The 25,219-nt window shown below is 40.5% G+C and overlaps 2 protein-coding genes and 1 long non-coding RNA gene across 6 annotated transcripts in view; 1 reads left to right on the top strand and 2 right to left on the bottom strand.

Annotated features, from left to right (window-relative positions):
* OLAH (oleoyl-ACP hydrolase) overlaps positions 1-25,219 on the top strand; it is a 221,580-nt gene that overhangs the window by 118,040 nt on the left and 78,321 nt on the right. The gene's annotated exons all lie outside the window — the stretch shown is intronic.
* The window catches only part of FAM171A1 (family with sequence similarity 171 member A1), a 96,828-nt gene that overhangs the window by 54,002 nt on the left and 17,607 nt on the right, over positions 1-25,219 (bottom strand). Inside the window, exon 1 of one of the 4 annotated variants that reach the window (XM_061468376.1) lies at positions 680-792. The exons of the other annotated variants lie outside the window; for them this stretch is intronic. The gene's annotated coding sequence lies outside the window, so the exon portion shown is untranslated. Of the gene's footprint in view, positions 1-679; positions 793-25,219 lie in introns of those variants that run through there. 4 annotated transcript variants of the gene reach the window in all.
* Positions 2,370-25,219, bottom strand: part of LOC133276964 (uncharacterized) — a 36,926-nt gene continuing 14,076 nt past the window's right edge. Inside the window, exon 2 of the long non-coding RNA XR_009746062.1 lies at positions 2,370-2,513. This is a non-coding gene — a long non-coding RNA (uncharacterized LOC133276964). The remainder of the gene's footprint in view (positions 2,514-25,219) is intronic.

Genomic DNA, 25,219 nt, shown 5'->3' with positions numbered 1-25,219 from the left:
TAACGATTCTATGATTCTATGATAGATCAGTATCTAGCTTTTACATGAGTTAAATTAAAGCCTATGAATAGATTTATTCTAATAATTTGTTAGTTTGCAAAGAATCTACACAAGGCTTCGTGTTCAGTGAGACTTTCACCCTCTATTAGATAAAAACAGGTGAGTGTATGTATCCTTGTGAAGGGAAATGCCTTTTGGGTGAGCATTAAAGGGATGTGCACCACAGGCAGAGACAGCTAACACAGCTGGGAGTCCACTCCATTACCTGCCATCTCTGGCAGCTTGAGTACAAACAAAGCTGACAGGAAAACACAGGAAGAGGTGGACAATCTCCATTCACTGCAACAAATAAACAAGAACAAGGAGAGATGCTTATGGAAAAGTCATAGGTTTGCAGATGCTATCCCTCTGTCTTGGAGTATTTAAAAAAACCAAGGGTTTTCTCCCTGAAATCTTGGGTTCTCCTTCCTTTATGAGTCCTTATCACATTCCAGTAATTCCCATCAGCTCTAGACTGACTGCTGTAATTTGCTAGTACTTGCCTTAAAATGGATCCAAAAGTATTAGGAGAAGCAAGATGCAGCAAAATTTTTTCCTTTGTGCAGTGGTGAGAGAATGACACCGAAGACTATGCCACAGGCCTTGCTTGCTGATACATCCACCTCTCCACTTTCCTTACCTGCCAAGCTCTCCAGGATGGAGATGTAAAGCAGCAGAGGCAGCTCAAGCTATGTTCACACAGGCAGCAAAGAGCAGCTGGGCTTCCTTAGTGCTCTGCTGGAGGGGCTACCCCCTCCCCCATCGCTGGACCCACACACTTCACTGACCTCATGCAAGATTAACTTGTCTCCCAGCACGTCCACCCCAGATACTGCCAACATCTGCTCTGGGCCAGAACACCTTGGCCTTTTGACTCCTATTTCCCCTTACTCTTTGGGATCATTTGCTACGTTTTATTTATGACAGCAGCTGGCTGTTCAAGTTTAAGATCCTCCTACAGATGTGGGGTTTGTATATGAAAAGTATCATGTCCCCCTGGATGTGGGAGTGTTGGGACATAAAATAAGAAGTTGAATATTTCAAGCTGATCCCTTTGATTTGCACAGGACTACATCACTGCTGCAGCCCAAGGCGCTGCAGTCCAAGGGCTGCAGGCAGCTGTGCTGTGGTGGAGCCAGGCAGCAGAACAGGGCAGCTCCGCAGCTGGCATACACTCCTGCCCACTGGGCGACTTTGGTGTCTTGCCTCACCACACTATCTCGGAGCTGTCAGCTAGCTGGTAAGGAAGCCAGGTGGAAAGGGGAGAAAAATAAATAATCCAAGGCTCTTTCTTCTCCCTTCACAGCAGTCAAGACAAGCTCCAAGAGATACAAACACTTCTCTACCCACACATTGTGCTCTGATGCTGCTCAGGGACTGCAGGAAAATTACATCCCCTCTTTCTCTCTCCCTCCTTCCTTCCCCCAGAGGAACAGTGACTCATACAAGCACTAACTTCACATCATGCAAGCATCAAAACCAGCAGCAGGGTATCAGGGGTGAGGGTAGGTATACTAAACAGCATGCCCCGTCTTCTATTATAGGACCTAAGGAAATTTCTTGGATTTTGGCTCTGTATGCACTGCTTCAACAGATCCCAGTGCCACCCCCATGCTGAGAGGGGACCTAGGAATATGCCATCTCCTCCAGCTTCTGCAGCTTGTTTTCCACAAGAATAGTTGCAATCTATTCCACTTGGAATAGTTGCAATCCGTCTGTGTCCCACCCCAGCCAGAACTGCAAGGCATGTGGTGGAACCCTCTTGCCCTGACGCTTTGACTTGGCTTGTGTGACCCACTCAGCATCTGGGACACTTGCTGCACTCTGCAACTTGCTCTGGTCTTATCTTGCAATGAGAAAGGCATCTAACACTAGCATAGCTTTCACAAACACTTGAGTAATCCAGAGGTTAAGCAGCTAAGTAAGTGCTAGAAGATGATCTGAACATTGCTTTATGGGGGGAGGGGGTCATACAGAATAGATTTTGCCACTTGCAACAATGAACAGTGGTGGAAGACATAGATACATTTTTGAAACAGATTAGAAATCAGATATGAAGCAATACATAAAGTGAAAATTAGTAAAAACGGCATGCTTAAATGCAAATGGTGTGTCACAGCTGCTTTTTCTATGTTGCCTTAACTCCAAAAATCTCGGTGCTTTTTTGGATGTTAAATGATTAGAGATAATGTTGGGGGTTTTTTTAGTAGTTTAATTATGTTCCTCATTGCCAGTAAAATACCTGCTAGCTTTTACACAGAAATTTTCCACTGAAGTCTTACATAAAAGGCTCACTGGTGCTGCAACAAATAACCATAGGACACTCACTTGCAGGCTAAAGCTTGTTTACTTGTTTACTTCAGAAACTGCAAGCTTTAGCAAGCCCAGAAAATGAAGCTTTCTGAGCAGTCAGTACAGACCTGCAGGATTCCAGAGGCTGTAGGGATTCATGCTCCTATGTCACCAGCATACCTCTGTGAAAAAGGCAAGTAATACGGAGTGTTAAGTTTAGGCTCCTATTTTTGAATGCTCTGCCTGTATATGCCTAACAAACTAGTCCTGAATTATTCAAAGTCAGTACACAAAGAAAGTACTTAGTTCTTAACACTAATCCAGTTTTACTATGAAGTGCCAGAGGCAACACAGAATACAGTTAGTGTTTACCAGGCAGTTGTTTGGTTCTACACCCATCTTATGTCCAGCTGCCAGAACATCCTTAACTGAGTACTCAGAAAAGCAAGCTTTTAAGGTACAAGCACATGGATAACAGCACCAAGGCCAATAGCATTAGAAGTGTGAGTACCATTGCCTATCATATGTACATTTTACAGACTCCTAGGCTTTATCTGCACTCTTTTGGCTTTTACTATAATGGGGTTTTTGAGATATTCAAAAGCACTCTTAAGTTAGGACAGCGTTTTAACAAACCAAGATGTAACTCAAGCCTTATACACTACAGTCTGAAGATCTAATCCACCTGTGCTTTTAAACAGAATACACATAACAAATACATAGTTTAAAAGGGAGACTTAAAAGAGCTTAAAAACCCCAAACAGGAAAAAGGGTGTTTAAAATTATTCTTACTCATATCTGGTCTGAAAAATTCTGCATTCATATCTAAAATTCACGCCTAGCAAACAAAGTCCCTTCTTTACAAAGTTGATCTTTATAAAATACGTAAAAATTCTAAATCATCTGTTGTGTGTGAAGCTTAATTCCAATAATACCACTTTAACCGTAGTTTTAATATAGGAAAAACAGCCGTGAATTTCACCAAGTGACTAGACCCTTCCAGTTCCCAGCCTGAGTTCTGCCCAGTCAGATAGGAAGGTGACTGGAAGTTTTATATGGAAGAAAGGATGACAAGCTCTCCTGGGGTTTGAGGGAACAGACTACAGGCAGACGTGGGAGAAGTTTCTCAGTTCTAGACACTCCTCACGCCAAGGAGCCTGACATGTCTAGCCAACATGCTCTTTCCTACATTGCTCCTCCAGGGAAATGTGACACAGATTCTAAAGAATGACCTACAGGACCAACAGAAAACAGAAAACCAGGTGATTGCAGGGAAACAGATGTTTTTATTAGCCTCCCCCCCCCCCAATTTTTAATAAAAGCAATTGATAAGTGCTTGAAATTCTGTGAACTGCATGGTGACCACATGGAAATATTTCTCCATTGTGCTGAAAGGAAGACTGCCTCCCTGGCAGGAATGCTCACAATGCCTCTTATTCATAGCTAGCTCCAGAGGGCTCACAGTGGGGTGAGTGGGCTGAGGATGACAGCCACTTTGAGAGAACACGCAGGAATCTGGTGACGCACTAATCACTGCCTTCATTTTTCACTGCAGAGCCCCTCATGTGCCTGTTTCAGCAGCCAACTCTCACCCTGCTTTGCTGCCACAGCAACACAGGAACCATCGTGGGAGTGCTGAAAACGGATTTCCTCTCATTACTGAAACCAAGAGACCCAGCAGCAGATGGGGAACCAAGAACAACTCACTCTTCCACCACTCTTCTACCACCTTGTGGGCTCATCCCACTCAAGTCCCAAAGGCACAGTTTGAGGGTTTTCTTACTCAGCCTTAAAACAAACACCCCTGATGCCCACAGACAATTTGAAAAATCTAAGGTGAGTTCTACACAGTAATGCTTTTGACTGGGCTCATTTTGATCAGTGGTTATTGTCTGGTTTGTGAGCAAAGATGAGTTGCTGACACTTTTTGTGAATCAGCCTCAGCAGCACAAGAAACCCTGGGTTACACTGCAAAACCAGGCAAAAGAAAACAGCCACCCTGAAGCCAAGGCCATACGAGTCAAGAAAGATACTCTTGACTTTTCTTCTCCTTTGAGGAGATCCCTGCTTTCTCAGCAGGGCTTTAGGCTGACTGGAAGACCTATAAACTTACCCAGCACCTCAACAAAAAACAAAGGTGGCTGCTACTGGGGTAGGTCATGCAGATCACCAGCATATTTTACTATGCTTTGGTTTCTTTTCCCTTGTAACAGATTTGCAGCTTTTTGACAAGGATACAGAGTTTTTAATTTTACATTATGAACTTTCACAGTCAACACCCTGACAGCTAGTGAAACACATAATAGGTTGCTGAGATTCTGCAGTGTGGAAAATTCAGTCTGTGGGTGGTGTTTTAAAAGCAGCAGTTTCCCTCCTGAGAGTTGCTACTTGCATCTGTGGTTATAGGGAGGAGAAGGCAACAGTTCACCACAGCACGGCATGCACTAAAAAACCCGCTGCTGTGCACCTATTGCTTTTGTCATGCTCTATGCCAAAGAGAGAGTAAACCTTGGTCACCACAGGAATTCAACCTATTAGTATACACCCTCATATAGTTCACAGCTTTTAGTGATACAACCACATCACCTATCCCAATATTGTGTTTTCCTGCAGGAGAAACAGTATTGGAAGTGTGCCATTTATTAAAAAGCAAACAATTAAATAGGAAGTTTATCATTTTTTTCAGCCAAGACAAGGCAGAACTGAAGCACCTGAAAATTAGAATATACTTAATTTCACTGGAATATATCCTTAATTCCAATTAGGAGATCATTTTCCTAAAAAATTGTGTGGATTTTATGCATTACTCCTTATGCATTACATCTTCAATAGAAGTATTGGCCCAGATGCATAAGGAAGAGTGAGGACTAACTTTCCTGCAGTTAAATCAAGAAACCAGTTTCCACTTCATGCGGGCTTTGTTTCAGGGCTAGAACACTTCATCATATGGTATTAATATAGAGCCAAGAAACCCAACCAGAAAGGCCTTAATCATACTACAGTTTCAGACAAATTTTAATTCAGCACCATTCAATCTGGTGGTCATTTAACTGTAAGTGTCATGCAAAAACTTAACTGTATCTGACAGTAAGGTTCTCAGTATCAGAATACTTATTCAGTATCATATGAACACAGTACGTTTTGAAATTGAAAAATGTCACACCTCAGTATGGATCCAGCAATGTGGCACGGATGCTTGAATCACACCATCCATGCACAGCATGCCCATTGACAAAAAAATGGCCTCAGTGTGAAATCCTACAACAACAGAGCCAGAAGCAGAACTCTGAGAAGATTCACCTTTCCCCCTTGTCAAACACACACCACGAACCGATGGTTGACAGACGGTGCTGTGAGCACGACAGTTGTACCACAGTGGTCTTCTGCGTCTATACAGGCCTACTGAGGTGGGGGACTCTTCATTAGGGACTGTAGTGACAGGACAAGGGTAACGGGTTAAAATTTAAACAGGGGAAGTTTAGATTGGATATAAGGAAGAAGTTCTTTACTGTGAGGGCGGTGAGGCACTGGAATGGATTGCCCAGGGAAGCTGTGAATGCTCCACCCCTGGCGGTGTTCAAGGTTGGACAAAGCCTTGGGTGACATGGTTTAGTGGGAGGTGTCCCTGCCCATGGCAGGGGGATTCGAATTAGATGATCTTAAGGCCCTTTCCAACCCTAACCCCGCAGCAAGCAGCATGACTGTTCAATGCAGGACTGCAACTGCCTGGCATTTGACTTGCCTTTCAGGTCTTTTATCTTATTCTGACTTCTTTTCCTTGCAGATCAGAAGTGCTGCAAAAAAGCTCTAAGTGTAAAAATCCTGGACTGGAAACACAATGAGGGAGTTTTATATCATATGTTTTAGACTGCCAGAAGCATTCAAATTCAACACCTCCAGGGAAGGTCAGCATTCCTCCAGTGACAATGTAAGGAATACAGTATGCTTATTTTGGTACTTTGATTTGCAAGCAAGTTAAATACCCATACAAGCTTAAAATTGATATGGAAAAAAGATTCCATTATCTACATGAAAACTTATGCAGAAAAATCTCATGGCAATTGGGGAAACAGTCTGTAGTCAAATTGTCTCTCCAAGAAGTACTTGGTAAGCAAAGGGGAAAAGGAGTCTGATTAACAGAGCAGCATTCCCTTTAGTTGACTTAAATTCAGCTGTATTCATTTATTTAACAGATGTCAAAGAGAGCAAACTATTATTTGCCAGTTTAAAGCAATTTCAAGAAGCAATCCTTAACCCTCAGTGGTATTATCTCCCTTAGCTTTCTGACCACTACAAAGTTACTACAAATGTAGTTAATCAGCCTGTTATCAGTACTGATACTGCTATGAGGTATCAGGAAAGCAATGCACAAAACCCACATAGCTTTCTAGGAAAATCATCTCCTAATTAACAGAATACACTGTGGCAATGAAATCAAGTGATATTCTAGCTTTCAGACAGTCCAATTCCAACTTTCCTGGCATCTTCACTAAGTCAATCCACACACACATTGATAATAAACAAGCCTGCCTACAAAATTAGGACTCCTGCATTTGATATGCTCCCCTCTCCTTTTAGTTACACCAAGAAAAGCATAGTAGTGATATGATGTCCCATATCTTGCAACCATATGCTTTTTACCTGCTGTCCACTGTATTTAAAAGAGAAAGCAAAGCGGATACTGTAAAGTTTTATATAGCAAGAAACACTCCTCAGTCAAATTTTGCTGCAATAAATGATCTTATTCTAAACCATCTTGAAAGAGTGATCTTGCTGAAATACGTCCTTTGAGAAAATACAGTGAAAGAGTAGTATGGAAAAGACATAACACTAAAGCAGCCTGGAAACTGGTTTAAAAAACAATCTGTTTTCCCTCAATGCTTAACAGAGAACATTATCTGCATCAAGACGCTTTTTAAAATCAATTGGGTTCCATTTCTCCTTGGAGTGCTTTCAAGCCTGATGCCTCCTCAAGACCTTTCCAATAATGACTGCGTTTGCACCTCAATTTCATTTGACATTTAACATACACATTAAATGTTAGTTGAAGATAAAAGTACCCCACTTAACAGTTCCTGTATGTGAATATAATGGGTATATCACCTTAATTACAGTCATTCTCTCCCCCTCAAAGAAAAAAAAAAAAGCCCAGCCACAAGCAGAAGCCAGGGCTGTTAACAGTGCATTACTTTACCATAGGATACAAAGAATAGTAGTGGGCAAACTTTCAAAATACAAATTTTCTACTGTGAGAGTCCTTCTGTTTTCAATCTGTTACAGCTAAGTGTGTGTGCTCATTAAAAGTATGTTTTACACAAACAGGGAGAGAGCAACGAAATGTTCACTTTCAAGTGAAGTTAATATGGTTGCTCACAAGTCAACATGACACAAGGAAGGGAAAAGGCAATTCAGTGATGCAAAGGCAATACCACTTACCTGCCAAGAGTAATATAAATGAAACCTGCACTGCTTAATTGTCTCTTCTTTTAAATAATGCATATAGTTTTTCACATTTAGCCAACTTAATTTGGCTTAGATCACTACCTTGTTTTTTATTGGCTTTTTAAAAAGATCCTTTTCTAAGGCTGTACATGATCAAAACTTCCATCATTTTGGTAAATACTTAGGAAAGTGCTTGGATGGATGCCTTAAATTAGACTTTTTTGTTGAATGTAGGAATGGCTCCCAACCACATTAGCCTGCATTATAAGCCACATAGTACTTGTGGGACAACCTACTTTTGGAAGAAGGGAAAAACAAGAGAACAGAAAGAACAAATTTAAATCTTCAGAAAAATGTCTTCAGTGATCTGCATAAGCATTTGTCTGAAGGGAAGTTTTATTCCTGGGTATACAACATACAAGAATACTGCAGCTTTCAACCCCTCATGTGCCTTGTGCTGGGTCTGGGAAAGGGACAAAAGGAAAGAATGTGCAGTTTACTTACTTCTCCTGAGGACACAAACCTCCTCTTGGCATGCAATAGAATGGAAAATGGAATTGATGCAGTTATCACATGGAAGCAAAGTATACAGGATTTTGAGGTATAATTTTATTATTTTTCCATTTTAAACTGGTCAATTTTTTTTTCTCCAAGATATTGAGGACATGCAAGTACAAACAAAATCGGCAATTTAAGCAAGTTAACTTGTAAAGGACAGAACCCCATATTCAGCTGTATCAGAACTATTCCTAGTTTCTTCTGCAACAGTGCATGGATGCCATCTCATTTGGGACTCCAGATCAGGCAACACACACCACAGAAAGGATGAATGTCACGGAAATGAACCATTAAGGCAGTCCTTTTCTCTAAGGGAACTTCAGTTAGAAAGACCTAGAGGGTGTACAAGCCTGTTTATTCAGCCACCTGCCTTGCTCTGTAGCTTTATAAATGCTGTCTGAATACGGCTATACTTACTGGACAGAAGGAAAACCACTAAGAATGTTAATCTTCATGGGTACGTTAAGTAAAGACATTTATCCTTTTAGTAGCCTCATGATCCTATGAGGTAATTCTCCAACTTTACATTAACACTGTGGGGACAGATCTACATTTTGGATTCACGAATGCCACTTACTACTCTTTTCGAGCCCTGACTTGTTACTAAAAAGAGAGTGTGTGTAGGGGGTGAAAGAAGGAGCTATGAATACTAGTGCATTCACTGCTATGAATACTAGTGCATGACGACCTTCATAAGGTTCAAGATGAGATTCTGACTTAAAGATACTTCATTTTTTTCAGATAGATCTATTTTCCTCACTCTTTTGTCCAACTACAAGCTGTATTTTTTTCTACTTAGCAACATAATTCACATAAAAAGGCAGCAGAGAGCTGCAAAGAGCATGTTTTACTCAAATTGCTGCATCCCTGGCGTTGATTCTACAAAGAAAGTTTAATTTCTGTACTTCAGGAGCATACATACTACCAAGAGACAAGATGGGGCTCAGTCTCACTGCAATATCTGCAGCATATGCACCAGAGCTACAAAACAGCTGAGCATTTACAAGGACAGGCAGATCAACAGTCATTACAATTAACTTCAGTAACTGATTAACAGACACATGAGAGCCTGAAATATCTGATGGGCTGCACCTTTGCTGAGGTACACAGACAAAAATGTGTCAATAGTCCTCACATGTCTACTCTGTAAATTCATGTCCCTGTCATGAGTCATGACAGTTGTTGTAGTGACTTTAAATATCAACTTTTCCATATTCCACAAGTGCTAATCATCTTGCCAGTGAGTATATCTTCAGCAGGTTAGAAACAGCACAAAATGAACATATGGCTGGTATAAGGAGACAACTGGACATCCCAGTTGCAGCCACTGAACCAGAGGAATGTTGTAACCTCTTGAGCCATGAGACGTTTGAAAAGGATGTTTTCTCAATATAACGAGCCTATCCAATAAGGAAGCTATGCCCCAAGCAGTTCTAGAAGCCTACAGAGTCAAGTTCTATGTATTTCACTGTCAAGCACGGTAAGTTATATCTTAACAGCAAAAGCAACAACCACAGTGGAGCATGAACTATCATCTAGTTCCTTAACTAACCACTTCAAGGCAGATATCCTCTTACCCAGCCAGTCGTTTTGTCCTTGTCAAGATATAACAAAGAGTATGCAAAGTACTAAAAGTAAACCAAGTCCACTAGTGAATGAACTTCTAGAAAAACAGGGCTGTACTGTCCTCAACAAAACAAGCATTTGCCAATTATTCCCCTGCTACAACACAGGGCAGAATGTCCTTTAACTCACAAGCAAGGCAGAGAATTGACTAACCTATTGATTTCTGTCCCAGGGTGTGAGATGGGTTTTAGCCATACAAATTTAGGGTTATCCAGAGCCAGAGGGTAGGTACAGTCCACCTGACAGATCCTCTGTGACAGAACTCAGTCACTGCTTTGACAAAAAACAAGTATCAAAGCTGGGAAATGAGGCTGAACCACTGAAATGTGCCTTCAGGCAGTTTGGGTGGGGTTTTTTTAATGGTAGCGGTGAATATTACTTCACAGATCAGGGACTCCTGAATGATGTATATGGGCTGAACTTGAACCAATGACCTATAAACTGCGTTATCTTTTGTTGGGTTCTGCAATTTACTAGTGTGACTACTGAAGTAATTAAAACAATTCACCTCATCAAACCCAACGGTCATTCACTCATTTATGCTTTTAGATACAACTTACATCTACACTCAGCCTCAAAATACTCGATTGTCATGAAGTAATTTGCAATATTTCTGTGTGGTTTGGATTTAGGTAAATCAGACTTTGAACCAACAGATGTATTTAAAAAACCAACCAAACAAAACATTCATTAAAGAATGCAAACAGGATCTGCCACAGCAGATCAGACCACTATTGTATGGTATTTGCCTCTGTCATTGGCTCAATACTGCAGATTGGCAAGAAAGTGACAAAGTCAGACCAATTAAAAAAAGAGTTGCACAACATACATATATGAAAATAAAAGAGTAAAGAACAGGGGAAAGTGTATTGTCTTACATAAAAATCATGTAATAAATTATGCAGTTTCCCAAGAGTTAATTCACTGTTCAAGGTTATAACTCCACAAGCAGTCCAAGGAACAATTAAGAACAATGCCAAAGTAATCTCACAAGCATTACAAGTGAGGGCAAACTTAGAAATACAACAGATAATGGTATCATGACAGATGGGGCTCCGTCTGCCAAGTATGTCTAGTCAATAAAGGAAATTCTATAAGAACTGACGGGGGGAAAACAAAATTCCAGCTGGCGCAAGAAGAGACCTTCTTCAGATGTTGTTCCAGGAAGGACTTAACCAGGGTAAAGCAGCACTCAAGAGTTTTGCAGGCCTTTAATTCTCTCCACTTTCCCACAAACATGGGCTGGTTAACAAACCTTAAGTAAAAAATTAAGATGGGCAGGACTTGTTTTTAACCCAGGTCACTGGTATAGTGGGTAGTGATGGTACCAGTAGATCCAAAAGGTGGCAGAGAAGACAGATGAGTGATTGGGGTCAAGGCAAGTGGAGTTGTACCCTGACTTTCACATATGCAGCAGTATCAGTGTATCAATTTTTCTTACTCAGTTTTTTATTCTGGGAGAGGGTAAATGTTGCTCACAACATATATCCTTTAAGATGCCCCATGGTTACCAACAAACTCCCCATGAGGGAGTTATCTGGATAATCAGGAAATACTTCCCACATTCATTTTACTAGGATTAAAGAGAAAAACTTTCCCAGGCAAAGAACTGCTTAGTTCACTGACCTAGGTTGAAGAATCTACCTTTTCTGTAGATAAGCACAGCTGCCATGAGGTGGCATTTTTATGGTTTGTTAAGACCTAACAAAGTTCTGAAGCAATGGAAAAAGAAGAAAAATCAGGGGGAGAAAAAAAAAGTTAACTTACCCCTATACCCCAAAAAAAGAAAAATCTAGGAAACTCCTTGAGAGAACCATCCAGGAAAAGATCAACTTGCAGGCAAGCCATAGGGGATTGTATGTACCATGCTGGAGCAGTAAGCAAGACAAAAAACAAGGTCACATAGCAGAAAAAGGACATGTTCCTGATACCTGCTTTTTTTCCTGATAGCTGCAATTTTACTTGGGATCGGTTTTCAACTAATAACTAAATTTTGTCAAACCAAATGTAGAAACAATATTCTTTGGCTGAAAATTAGCTAAACCAGAAAACATTATTAAAAAATAGTTGAATAGTTATTTGCAGTAAGCTTGGTCAGACTTAGCTACATGTGGGACACTCCATGAAGAAGGGTATTCCATGGCCTAAAGCATTCTTGCATCAAATGAATCTAATGTTTCTAAAATTCTTAATGATCTCTGCTGCTGGTCATAACATTAAACCAAACACTGCATCAATTAGCTCTCTAACCTTTACAGGAGCTCTCTGTTCTTATCCAAGTGTTGAGAATACCTGGATAACCTATTTAAAGCTTCAACCTCTGCCACTTCATCACCGAAGTCTTTTACACTACAAGTGAGCACACGAAGAAACCCACAAACTGAGGTTCTGCAAGCTGGAGAACACAGCCACCACCATATAAATTTAATTCCATCAACTCATTAAGGCAACATCCGCAGTAGCCACACCTTTGTGGTATCATAGAATAGACATCTAAACAGCCATTTAACTTTTCCCAAGATTAGGAGCTGCATTTAAGTTTGGATTGTTTTTCATATTCCTCTTGCTATCCAGTCATTTGCATTAGTGATTAACCACCACCAAACCCACCACAAACAAGAAAGTGAATTCTTCCATATTCAGTCATTCAAGTTGGCACTGAAATGCAATTACACTATTTATCCTTTCAGTCCCTTATTTGCACAGTAATGACCTCCCATGTGCACTGAATAAAGCTACAAGTTCTCTTGCAGTAAGAAGGGACAAAAATTACTTACACTTAAAGTAACCTGTACAGGAATTATCAAGAAATACTAACATGCAATCCCTAATAAACTTCAATACACAAACAAAAGGAAGTATAAATCCCAAGAAATTAGAGAGCAACTTTTTCAAAATCTTGTGTTGGTTTTAGTTTTTTATTTAAATATTGGGTCACCTCAAGCCATTTTTAGAAAAAGGATGGTTTTTTTGGTATTCCACTGAAAAAAACAAAAATGAAAAACAAAGGAAAAATATTTTATCTTGATCTTCATTGCACTACCGCATCTTCCTGTGTTTTTAATTTTTTTCAGTTGTTCTTGTTAGGAATGCTTTAAATTAGAAGAAACGACATAAAGGGATCATGTGTGTAGTCATTTCCAGGCCTCTGTTCACAAGAATTATATGCAATAAAAAAAAGCACAAGCTTTTCAAGTGGCATTTTAAAAACAGTAATTACACATCTTTCACCCCTATGCAGCTAGCTGCTGTGCCAGAACCCCATTTCTCTCATTTCTCATGGCCAAACTCTCAAGTGTCACTCTTCCCTTAAAGAGGTCCTTTCTGTATCTGCAGACAGCAATCACATTTCACTCTTCATTTTCCCCAAGTCCCTTTTTTTCCTTTTGTTCTCCACTGAGATGCACCCTCTTTTGCTTTCCCAGTTTGAAATGTTTTTTCAAAGGTTTGAACTACCCTCTTCCAAGTGAGAACAGAATCCAGAATTTCAGAGAAGGTGCTGCCAATGTCTTTACGACAGCATTAATATCACTCTTGCTGCTGAGAAGAACTCATCCAACACATTCTGCAGTCACATTTGTTTTTTCCATAGCAAAATCACTTTAGTGGCTCATAAAACACCCTGTGATTGACCAATACTCTTGTATCTATTTCTTCCTCTGTAACTACCAACTGCTGAGCCTCCAACTTAAAAATTCTTGTTATTGGTCCCAAAAGCCATAAATCCACACTGTAATACAGTGCCTCATGTTGTAAAGAATGTTATAAAATTAAACCTTTAGAAATCTTATCATTAGAAATGTGAACAAAAAAACGCTGGTAAAAATATTCAGTACCTATTCATAGGCTAGTACACTTGGTCACATAGGAATACTTTTGTGATCCCACATGCAAAACAAAATCCTCATGAAACACTACTAGCATCTTTGGTACTTCAGGTACTGAAAGGTTTGGGCTCCATAAGCCTAAGAGGAACAGTACCATTATCCCATTAAATATTAACTGAAGCTTATGTGTAGTGTTAACATGTTATGAGAGAAAGATCCAAAACAGCTTCTACAAGAGTCTATCAAAAATTTGGCTTTGTAGAAAATAAGCGAAAACAGTCACAAATGTTCTTCATCACAGCCATTTTTCGACTCTTAGAAATAAAAGAGCAGACAATATAAAATGACAATTTCCCTACAAAACAAAAAACCCAAACAACCCAGAACCAACTAAACAAAAAAGCATGCCACAAACACACACACATGAACACAAGAAACCCTCACCTCCCTCCCCCCAAAAAATCCTACCAAACAAAACCCCAAAACCCAAGGCATAAGTTCCAGAAGTCTAAATACAAATGCAATCTCAAGACACACTGAAGTCTTTACCAAGTTAAAAGTTAGATGTAAGACTACAAGTAAAAACTAAAGATTCAAACTTTGCTAAAAAGTGATCCTAATAAATATGTTTTCCCATGTTATTGGATTATTGCACGCACTATGAAACCACTTACTTCAAGACCATTAATGTATATGCTAAGCCTAAGACATGGAGTCCAGAGGAGTGCCATGAAGATGATCAGGGGGCTGGAGCACCTCTCCTATGAAGACAGGCTGAGAGAGTTGAGCCTGGAGAAGAGAAGGCTGCTTGGAGACCTCAAAGCAGCTTTCCAATCTGCGAAGGGGCCTACAAGAAATCTGGAGAGGGACTTTTTATAAGGGTATGCAGTGATAGGATAAAGGGGAATGGCTTTAAACTGAAAGAGGGTAGATTTAGACTAGATTATTAGGAAGGAATTCTTCACTATAAAGGTGGTGAGACAGTTGGACAGGTTGCCCAGAGGGGTAATAGATGCCCCACACCCTGGAAGCATTCAAGGTCAGGCTGATTGTGTCCTGGTCTAGTGGAAGATGTCCCTGCTCATGGCAGGGGGGTTGGAATCAGATGATCTTTAAGGTTCCTTCCAGCTCAAACCATTCTATGACTCTATGACTGGATGCATTTATGTTGTTTAATATTAAGACATTTGCTTTGTGACTGCCATGGACAAAACAAGAGCATAGAGAAAGCATATACTTTTCTGATAATCAACTTCTCAGCTTTAAAAAGAGCATTTCAACTCCGTAAGAAAAACAGAACTTCGTAACTGAGACCACAGAACACAAAGGACAGTAAGGGAAGCAAAAGAATACAAAGATCTTGGGATAAAAAGGTTTAGGAAAGTACTTGAAAATTAACTTCCTATCTGTAACAACTGAAAGTGCAGCATTACAATAATAAATGATGTAATAGTTTGAACTGTGATGTTTCCATGCATACAAGTCTTCCGGATTTATAACTTTGCAAAAAGTTATCCAAAATTACAAAAACAATAAAAGTGCTTTTAAAAGGTGGTCTGAACTCCAGAACCATGAAGGCAGGGTGTAACCCTGAGAGAAGCTCCAGCAGACAGGACACCTACTGCAGAAGTCTCCGGCTCTGATGGTGAATTTCCAGCTACAACTCCTCTTGAGCAAGAGGCAGTGACAGTAATTCTTACTATGCTCACGAGGTCAAACACGTGCTATTATCCAAAATATTTTCCAGAATTCTTGAAGAAAAGCAGCAGGTCATATGGATTAACCTGGGGATGGCACAGTGTGGCCATGACACAACCAGCTTGATCATGAAATCTTGAGAAATCTTTTTTCTCCCCTCCACCCCATGTCCCCCTTTTTTTTAATGGGGGATAGACAGCTAAGTTTTGCAAGTACTGGGATGCAGCATCAGGTCACTGATAGTGCAAAGCTGAAAGTCAAAAGAGAACATGGCAATATACTCAGAAATGCTGATGGAATCTATCCTATAAAATGATTTCTATGAGCAATCTTTACTAGAGGAAAACTAAGTTAACTATGCCATGAGAAGAAAAAAAAAAAGTGTGATTGAGCAAGTTCATCTGTAGTTCAAAAGCTAGATAGCAATGAACATTACAGAAACAAGAAATGAATTCATTTATCTCCAGTCATCACACACCGATGTTTATATGATTATTCAGGGCCTGAAGCGGCTGTTTCCTCCTTTCTGGAAAAGGAGAGAAAATTGAATGTACTGGAGCTGTGCCAGGTGGCAAAAACTAACACAAGAGAAAAAGCAAAATCCCATGTGGCTTTGCAAAGCTGTGAGCTCAGGCTAGCAACAGCAACCTTTTCTGGATAGGTAAATAGCATCCACTTCTGATTAGCCTAAAGAATAAGACTGCTTTTTGAATGAGATCAAACACTATTATTACAGCTACTCACCATGGGTACCAAAGGGTAGGAAAAACAGTGTATTCACAAACATCAGGAGCAGTTGAGGATGCTCATACCCAAGCTGCCTAGCACCATCCCTCATCTCCATATTATTGCTCCTACAGCTGAAGAACTGCAGAGCTTACTTGAGCACATCTCATCTACAATAGCACAAAAGCAGCCAGGCAGTGACTCCATCCACCAATACTGCCAACAGGCTTCTGGTGAAAATCAGTTGAAGTTACCCAAACTGCAGAATAGCAAAATCTACCTGCTGCAACATCCCAAGCTGATTCTGCTAGATCTGGAAAGATAATATGATTGTATCTTAACTGTAAGGAGGAAACAGTGTAAGGAGTATGATATAAAATTGCTTATCAAATAAGATATAGATGCCACCTATGGCTAAAAAAAAAATAAATAAAGAAAACCCAAGCATACAAGCAGGGTAATACTACAACTCACTGTATATTAAATTCTACATAGCCAGCAGAGCCAGAACTCTGGACAGACAGATGTAGTGTGAAAACATTTTCCTTGAGATACTTCAGATCACAGGCAACTGTTAAACATCCTAATTGCCTGGCTGTTCACCTTGTGTCTTTACTGTTCATGTTTTAGTAACAAATGCTTTGAAAACAATACAACTTCACTCAAAATTACCTGGCTTACAGGCAACTTCTTGGCTCTGTATGGAACTTATAATATCGAGGAAGCATGAAAGGCTTCATTTCCAATACATATCTTATACTGAATGAGTAATTAGCAAAATTTTAATAATTTTTCCAAACACAAGTGTCTTTTCACCCTTTCTGGTCATTAGTAGCAGCATCTTCCAGCCAAATATAACTTGGTAAAAAGAACTTTTAATGTGGCATAGTTATGCGAACACCATATAGTCACAGTTTTTCCTCACTTCCTACTTTAGTGTGAAGATGACAGAGCCAGGCTCTTCTCAGTGGTGGCCAGTGACAGCACCAGAAGCAATGAAACTAAAACACAAGAGGTTACCTCTGAACATCAGGAAACACGTTTTCCACTGAGAGGGTGAGTAAGCACTGGGACAGGTTGTCCAGGGAGGCTGTGGAGTCTCCATCTGTGGAGATACTTAAAAGACAACTGGACACAATCCTGGGCCACTGACTCTAGGCGGCCCTGCTTGAGCAGGGGCTGGACCACATGACCTCCAGAAGTGCCTCCCATCCTCAAAACTCCTGTGATTCTGTAATCCTAGTGCCCTGCTATTTCAGTGCCTTCCTCTCTCCAGTTTGATGGATGTTAACCACCCTCTCCCCTTCCCAATTCGTCTTGTCTCAATATTAAAGTCAGTGTAACCGTACTGAGGTATGTACAAGTTGAAAAGCCAACTTTGTCCAAGACATGGAGAAAATCTTTATGCCTGCAAGCCTACCTGCTGGTTTTCTGATTCACAAGCTAGTCTAAAATACTATCATTCTAAGAAACAGGACCACGTGCAAGCTACATTCATTTGGGTAAGACTGAAGAAGGAAAGCATGAGGGAGTATGTGGTTCACACCAGTTTATCACTTCAGTTCAGTTACCCAGGTTCTCCTGAATACCAACTGGATAGGAATTGATTGCTTGCTTTTCTGAACACTTGTGGCTAGCATCTGCTGGCAGAGACCCCATGCCCAATTTTTAGCTTATAATTTATTCTTTTTTTTTACCTTACACCAAACATGAGGTTATTTTGTACAACTATGACTTTCACTGGACTCAACCAGATGCATCAAGCTGTTGGGTCACTCATGAGCTACGATTTAACTATTTTAGTTGCTGTTGCAGATGAAAAGTATTGTAAAGTTTGAGCTGGATAACACAATATTATTGTAACAGTGAAATGCTTTGAAGCATCCTCCAATTCACAAATGGTGGAATCAAGCAGAGCTCAGTTTCAAGATGAGGTAAGTCAGATTCAAGATGAGCTCACCTGCTATAGAGATGACAATCCAGTCGGTTCCAGCCCCATACTCCTACACTTTCATCAGGCTCACTGTTCATATTCAAAACAGTGTTCCAAACATATTTAGGTCAAACACAGAAGTTAACATATTGCTGCACTTTATTACCTCTCCCCATCTGCAAAGAGCATTGTGGTTGCATCTTGCACACCACCTGTAATTTCTGCAGTAATACATGTGCAGATAGGATGGCAGAAGGGCCATTTGATACGACATCTAACACTAATGAATTTCACCTAGTTCCGCTTCTGTTCTGCATACAAGCACTAACTGCAACCTTGTAGGCAAGCAACTCACTCTGAAAACATGCTGTCATTTTGCACACCAAAAGGAGAAATGAGACAGCCTCTCTTTACTTTCAGCTAGCAAATACTTGCTTTTTATGTTCTGCAGTTAACCATCCTGCTCCAGGTTAAAAGCAAAGAAGACAAAACAGACCTATTAGACTAAAGAAATATATGTGTGGGGAAGTTAAAAACAGAAAAATCAGTAATCCAAAAATCAAGTACAGGCTATTGATGGTGCCTGTAATAGCTTTCAGAAATTCAAATAAACATAGATTACTGACAAGGAAATCTCAAGTTTATATAATACACAAAATCTTGAGACTATTACTGAAGTGCTCCAAAGACAACAAATTGCCCCTGAGGAAATAATTCTAAAATAATAATAATAAAAAATTAATCAGAAATCACAAGATGCATTTATTCTGGCATAAGACCTGTATATTTCTTGGAATTAAATATCTGGGTTTTTATTAAAAACATCCATGTCTGTTCATGCTGGGTTTAAAACATGAACAGAAGACATTTGCTAGATTAACACCCTTGCTGTCATGTTTTAACTCTTTAAAGAATCACACAATAAAAAGTTAGCATCTGATTTTCATCAGTTGACAATGCAGTCCAATCCCCCCCCCCCCCCAAAAATAACCTTATTCCTCCCTCAGAAACCAAGATGGCAAGTAAAGAGTTAAAGCCGTTTGGCAGCTGTTACTTTAAACTCCTCTGGGTTTTATAATTTGCAGAGCATGTCAGTTCCTCCACCCTGGAACTTTTTTAAAATACCCAAGCAGAGGAATGTCACAGCACGATCATCTGCCATCAGTACAATAGGCAGAGATAGGACACAGCAATGAACCTCCTCCTCCTTCGAATCTGTCACTTGTAATAAATTATGCTGTAGCCAGGAGCTGACTGAGACCAGACAGACAAAGAAATCAAAATTAAAAGAGTATGTAGAATTGAACATGACCTATATAGAACTGACAGATAAGGCTGAAGAAAGCAGTGATTTCTTAGAGGGAGAATAGAGGCAGAGAGGAGGGACAGAGCCAAATAGCACTCCACAGTGAAAGGGACAAACAGGAACATAAAGCCTGGAGCTATTAAAAAGGAGCAGTCTGAGGCAGTAGTCAAGCACACACCACCAGTTTCTTGTTAGAGGGGCTCAGAAAGTAAAGACTAATGAACATCACTAAAACCCAGCCACAGTGAACTCAGATCAGAGACGAGGTCAGCACTGCAAGATGTGAAGGGCAAGTGCCACACAGAAATCAGAGACTGTCTTTGAAGAGAATACCTAGGACAGAAGCTTTTGCACAACTGAGTACGAAAAATAAATGCTTGTGTTTTTAATTCTACAAATCAATGCCCTTTTTCCCGTAAGCTCCTCTTTTCAGCACCTATGGAGAAAGGCTATTCCACCAGAGGAACATCACATATCAACTTCATCAAGCCCGTATATCTGGGAAATACAAACCCCCTTAAATCAGAGAAATGCAATGTGGATAGAGAAGCTAACATTTGAAGATAGATAACTGCTACCCCATCATTTCATAACCTTGCACTACATACACATCCTCTACAAATATCCAATTCCATCAACTCCAAGCTGTCAGCAGGAACTAATGAACAGTAAAATACCCTCTGGCTCCTACTCAGTACTGCAGGACAGCTCTGAAGCAGTGCTGCACAACTCTGCCTTTGGCAAATGAGGGTGGACACATTCTTCTCTTACCAGTTTAGAACAAGCAGCCAAGGCCAGTAAGACACTGATGGGTACCTTTCATGTATCCTCTCCTACTGTTTACCTTTTCCAACTACTTGCATTTTCATATGAACTTTTTTTTTCTGTTTCTATCTTATTTGCTTTTCCCTAGTGCACACCTTACAGCATTAGAAGTTGTCACAAAGCACAACTTCTGCTATTTAGCTCCCTGGCAATGGAAAAAGGAAAAAAAAAAAAAGCACAATTTGACAGATTACAGCACAGCAGAACCCCAGTCACAAGCTGGGGCCCTCATGCATTACTGCTATTTACAGATATTTAATAGCCAAGCAAGAAGTTACAGCAGTGGTAGGCAGTGTAAGCCCAGCATCTGCCTCCTGCAAGTACTGAGAGCCAAACAATGAGACATTTGTTCCAAACTCACACAGCAAGGCAAAAACAACTGTATAGCAGCCACCATTCTTCTGAACAGAAGCCAGTAAGATGATTTTATTTTTTCCTTTCCCCCAATGAGTTCATAAAATGTTTATAATGATAATAATAATTCATTAGTTATTGCAGAGATCCATGCGATCTGGATGCACAGTTACTCAAAAAGCAGCTGCAGTGGGCCTGGGCTGATTGTGAAGAACAGGCGCGTAGCCTGCTCACTGCTGGAAGTTCCACCACACCAGCCCATGCTGAAGAAACTGCAATGTAGGATTCCCAGTGGTCAGAAAGACAACATGACAGGTTCTTCTCAGTCTGGATGCAATGTGTCAAAAAGAACACAAGCGACTGCCCAGCCACTGCAGCACTTAGTAGCCATGAGATACCACTACCATGGCTGTCAAGCTAACCAGGCATCCCTCAAGTAGGATGTAACACAGAAACATACTGTTGTAGCAACAGCCCCGCCTGTGAACGTCCCTGCATGGTAGTAAAGGCCATTGAAACGCCCTATTCCACCTACACATTCAGCATATCTCTCCAGAATCCACTGACCAACCAAATCCTCCTCAATCACTTCTAATTGGGATTAAGAATCTGGGAGAAGAGCAAGACATAAGGATTACAGTATTTCAGAAGCCAAAATGCAGCTGTATTTCAAGCAGCTGGAAGAACAGGTTGAAACACTGCCAAGTTATCAGAGACAAATAACTCATGAGTAAAACACCCAGGTAATACAACCTTTATAATGCACAGCTGGAAATACTGATCAGAAGTTCAAGTGAATCTGACAAAGCATAAAATGTCTTCAGAACTGCCACAAGAATGGACAGCCTCCAGAAACAAGAATCATGAAACAACCAAGCCTTTAACACAACTCCCTGATGAACTAGTCATCTCAATACTTTGGCCTAAGTGTGCTCCTTGCTCTAAGGGAAGCATAGGAACATGATGAGGAGGAGACATTTTCATCTCTTCTGAAAGTCAAGGTGGTTATAACCTTGAAAAATGACAGTGCATTAGTTCCAAACTGACTAGTAAGAATCCAGGAGCAGTCAGAAACCAAGGACTTACTATCACCACCAAAGTGAAGAGCCTACTTATTAGTATTATGATCTATTATCATTTTGGAAGTATATTTTATTTTTCTTTGGTCATCAAGCATCAATATAGAATCACACAAGCTCCAGCACAAAGCACCACTGAGTCGGGAAAAAGAAATCAAAATACACAGAATTTACCAGTTCTGGGTAAATACACCTGATTCAACATCTGGCCAGTTTTTAGGGTAACTTAACTACCTCTGGAACCCTACTTAACAGATAAAAAGCTCTCCATTTTAATGTTACACATATTTGTGGTTTTAGAAAGGATAATTTCAATAGTTTCGAAGGCACTATCACAGACTAAAGGCTGAATTGTCTTGAGCTACTAGAATAGGAGAAAAAAATTTCTGAGTGGTACAGGTTTATGTAAAAGATCTAAAAGTCAGCATTTCAAGACGTGAAGAGCAAGTGCCACATAGCAATGAGACTATCTTTGAAGAGAATAGTGCCACATAGCAATGAGACTGTCTTTGAAGAGAATACAATCATAGAAATCACCTAGCTTGGAAAATACCTTTAAGATCATCAACTCCAACAATCTCTCCAGCACTGCCAAGTCCACCACTAAGCCATGTCACTGAGGGCCTCATCTACAAAGTTTCTGAACACTCCCAGGGACGGTGATTCCACCACTGCCCTGGGCAGCTGGTTCCAATGCCTGATCACCCTCTCAGTGAAGAAACTGTCCCTAATATCCAATCTAAACCTCTGCTGGCACAGCTTGAGGCCATTTCCTCTTGTCCTATCGCTTGTTACTTGGGAGAAGAGACTGACCCCTACTACAACCTCTTTCTGGTAGCTGTGGAGAGCAATGAGGTCTCCCCTGAGCCTTCCCTTCTCCAGACTAAACAGTTCCCTTGGCTGTTCCTCATCGCACTTGTGCTTCAGATCCTTCACCAGCTTTGTTGCCCTTCTCTGGACCTGGTCCAGCACCTCAATGTCTCTCCTGTAGTGAGGGGTCCAGATCTGAACATAGTATTTGAGGTGCAGCCTCACAAGTGCTGAGTGCAAGGGGATGATCACTACCCTGGTACTCCTAAGCACACTATTTCCGATACACTCCAGGTTGCTCTTGGCCACCTGGGCACAAGCTGGCTCATAGTCAGTTGGCTGCCAATGAGCACCCCCAGGCCCTTTTCCACTGAGCAGCTTTCCAGTCACTCTTCCCCAGGCCTGTAGCATTGCATGTGGTTGTTGTGGCCCAAATGCAGGACCAAGCACTTTGCCTTGTTCAACCTCGTACCACTGGCCCCTGCTCCTTGATCCAGCCTGTCCAGATCCCTGTGCAGAGGTTTCCTACCCTTCAGCAGATCAACACTCCCAGCCAACTTGGTGTTATCTGCAAAATTACTCGCTTCCCTCGTCCAGATCATCAATGAAGATATTAAACAACACTGGCCCTAACACCAAGCCCTGAGGGACACCACTACTGACTGGTCACCAACTAGATGGGACACCATTTACCACCACTCTTTGGGCTCGGCGATCCAGCCAGCTTCCAACCCAGCCAAAAATCTACAATCCACGCCATGAGCAGCCAATTTCTCCAGAATGCTGTCGGAGACAGTGTCAAAGGTTAAGTCCATACAGACAGTGTCCACAGCCTTTCCCTCATCAACCAGGCAGGTCACCTTATCATAGAAGGAGATCAGGTTGGTCAAGAAGGACATGCCCTTCATGACCCCAAGCTGACTGAGCCCGATTCCTCCGTTTTCCTGTAAATGCTTTGTGATCTCACTTAGGATCATCTGCTCCATGACCTTTCCCGGCACTGAGGTCAGGCTGACAGACCTGTAGTTTCCAGGGTTCTTCCTTCCTGCCCTTTTTACAGCGAGGCATCACACTGGCCAACCCACAATCTTGACCCTGAATACCTATAATAGAAGTTTTACACAACTGACTAAGAAAAAGAAATGCTTATGTTTATAATTGTACAAATCAATGCCCTTTTTCCTGTAAGCTCCTCTTTTCTGCACCTATGGAGAAAGGCTATACCTTCACACAAACATCACGTATCACTAAATCAAGCCCCTGTATGTGGGCAATACAAACCCCCTTAAAGCAGAGAAATATTAAAAATCAACTTTTTCTGAGAAAATTTGAAATTTGTATGAACTCCTGGTAATAGTATGCAAATACCATGAAAATTACAGGAAAAAAAAGAAAAAGACCAGAAGCCCGTGATGCTTAATTAAAGGTTTCAACAGATTGTTTAAAAATTTTGAAAAAGGAAGTACACGTACTCACACACTCAATTAATTCACATGCCTTCTATGTGCTAGCAAGGATTTATTTCAAATCTACTGCCATGAACAAGAAAGAATAAACACATCTGTGTATGTCTGCAAGCCAAAGCTGCTTTGAAACAAGTGAGCAGAAAAGAAGATGCAACTTCTGGTGTTATTTCAATAACTGCAGCAATCCAAGGAAAAAATTGAAGCCAAGTACCCTGGATAACACATTAATTTCATAGAATAATGACCATTTATAAAGGACAATAACTTTAAGTTGTTCAAAGTACAGAGTACCATGCCATGAACGCATAACTGACAATGATGGAAAATGCATTACAGTTTTACTACTGAGGTAAGCTTTGATTCATACCATATGGTCTTACAAGACAAGCATGTGCGCACGGCTGCACATGTGTGCATGAATGTTGAGGTGTCCAACCCATAATTACATCCATCCCAGTTTTCTAGCAGAAGTAAACACTGAATTCATAGTTTTTCAGAGTCATTCAGGAAAGCTAATAATATTGTCTTGGAAACCTGGTAATTAAGTCAAACTGAAATAAATTAAGGTGTGACAGTAATGCCTACCATCAATATAATACCTAGTTATATAATACCTTTACAAGGCTTAAAAAAAAGCAACTCTAAAACCTAACAATCATACCAGTGGCTGAATAATTCATGACAAGGAAAGGGATCAATGGACATATCATTAAGTTATTTTCTCCTTCCCTATGCTGTTTAACATGGTATAAAACACGCAGTATTTTTATTACCCCCTTAGGCAAACAGGTCCTGTGAATGCAATACGTGGCTACCTCACAAAATCATGGGTCATCAGTCTGGGTTTAAAATTTAAAAAAGCTAAAGGAAATATTACACTAGGCACAGAGAGAACATCATTTACAAGCTCAGTTAGTTATCAGCAAACTTCTCTGAAGTCAACATTTATCTGCGTTGCCTTACTCTTTGAATTAAGATAATTGCTTCTTATGGTATTTTCTGCATTGTAACTACAGACAAGTACCGACTCTTTTAACAGCACTTTGGATTTGAAGCGTTTCATCCTCCTGATGCTTAAGAACATGAAATGAGATTCTCATGTTACTCACAACATCAAGCTTGTGAGTATGTTTGAAACACAGATTTGTTTACATGACTGCTTTTGAAAATGTAGGCTGTCTTCTGGCAGACTGAAATGAAGTTAAAAATTAAGATCAACTCCATAGGGAAGGGAAGGG

The sequence above is a fragment of the Pezoporus flaviventris genome, unplaced genomic scaffold (genome assembly GCF_033815535.1).
Source record: "Pezoporus flaviventris isolate CSIRO_AGI_PZ_B2104156 unplaced genomic scaffold, CSIRO_AGI_Pfla_v1 ptg000047l, whole genome shotgun sequence".
NCBI lineage: Eukaryota > Metazoa > Chordata > Aves > Psittaciformes > Psittacidae > Pezoporus > Pezoporus flaviventris.
Note: the sequence above shows the minus strand (reverse complement) of the source record. Positions and strands in the feature narration are given on the sequence as shown.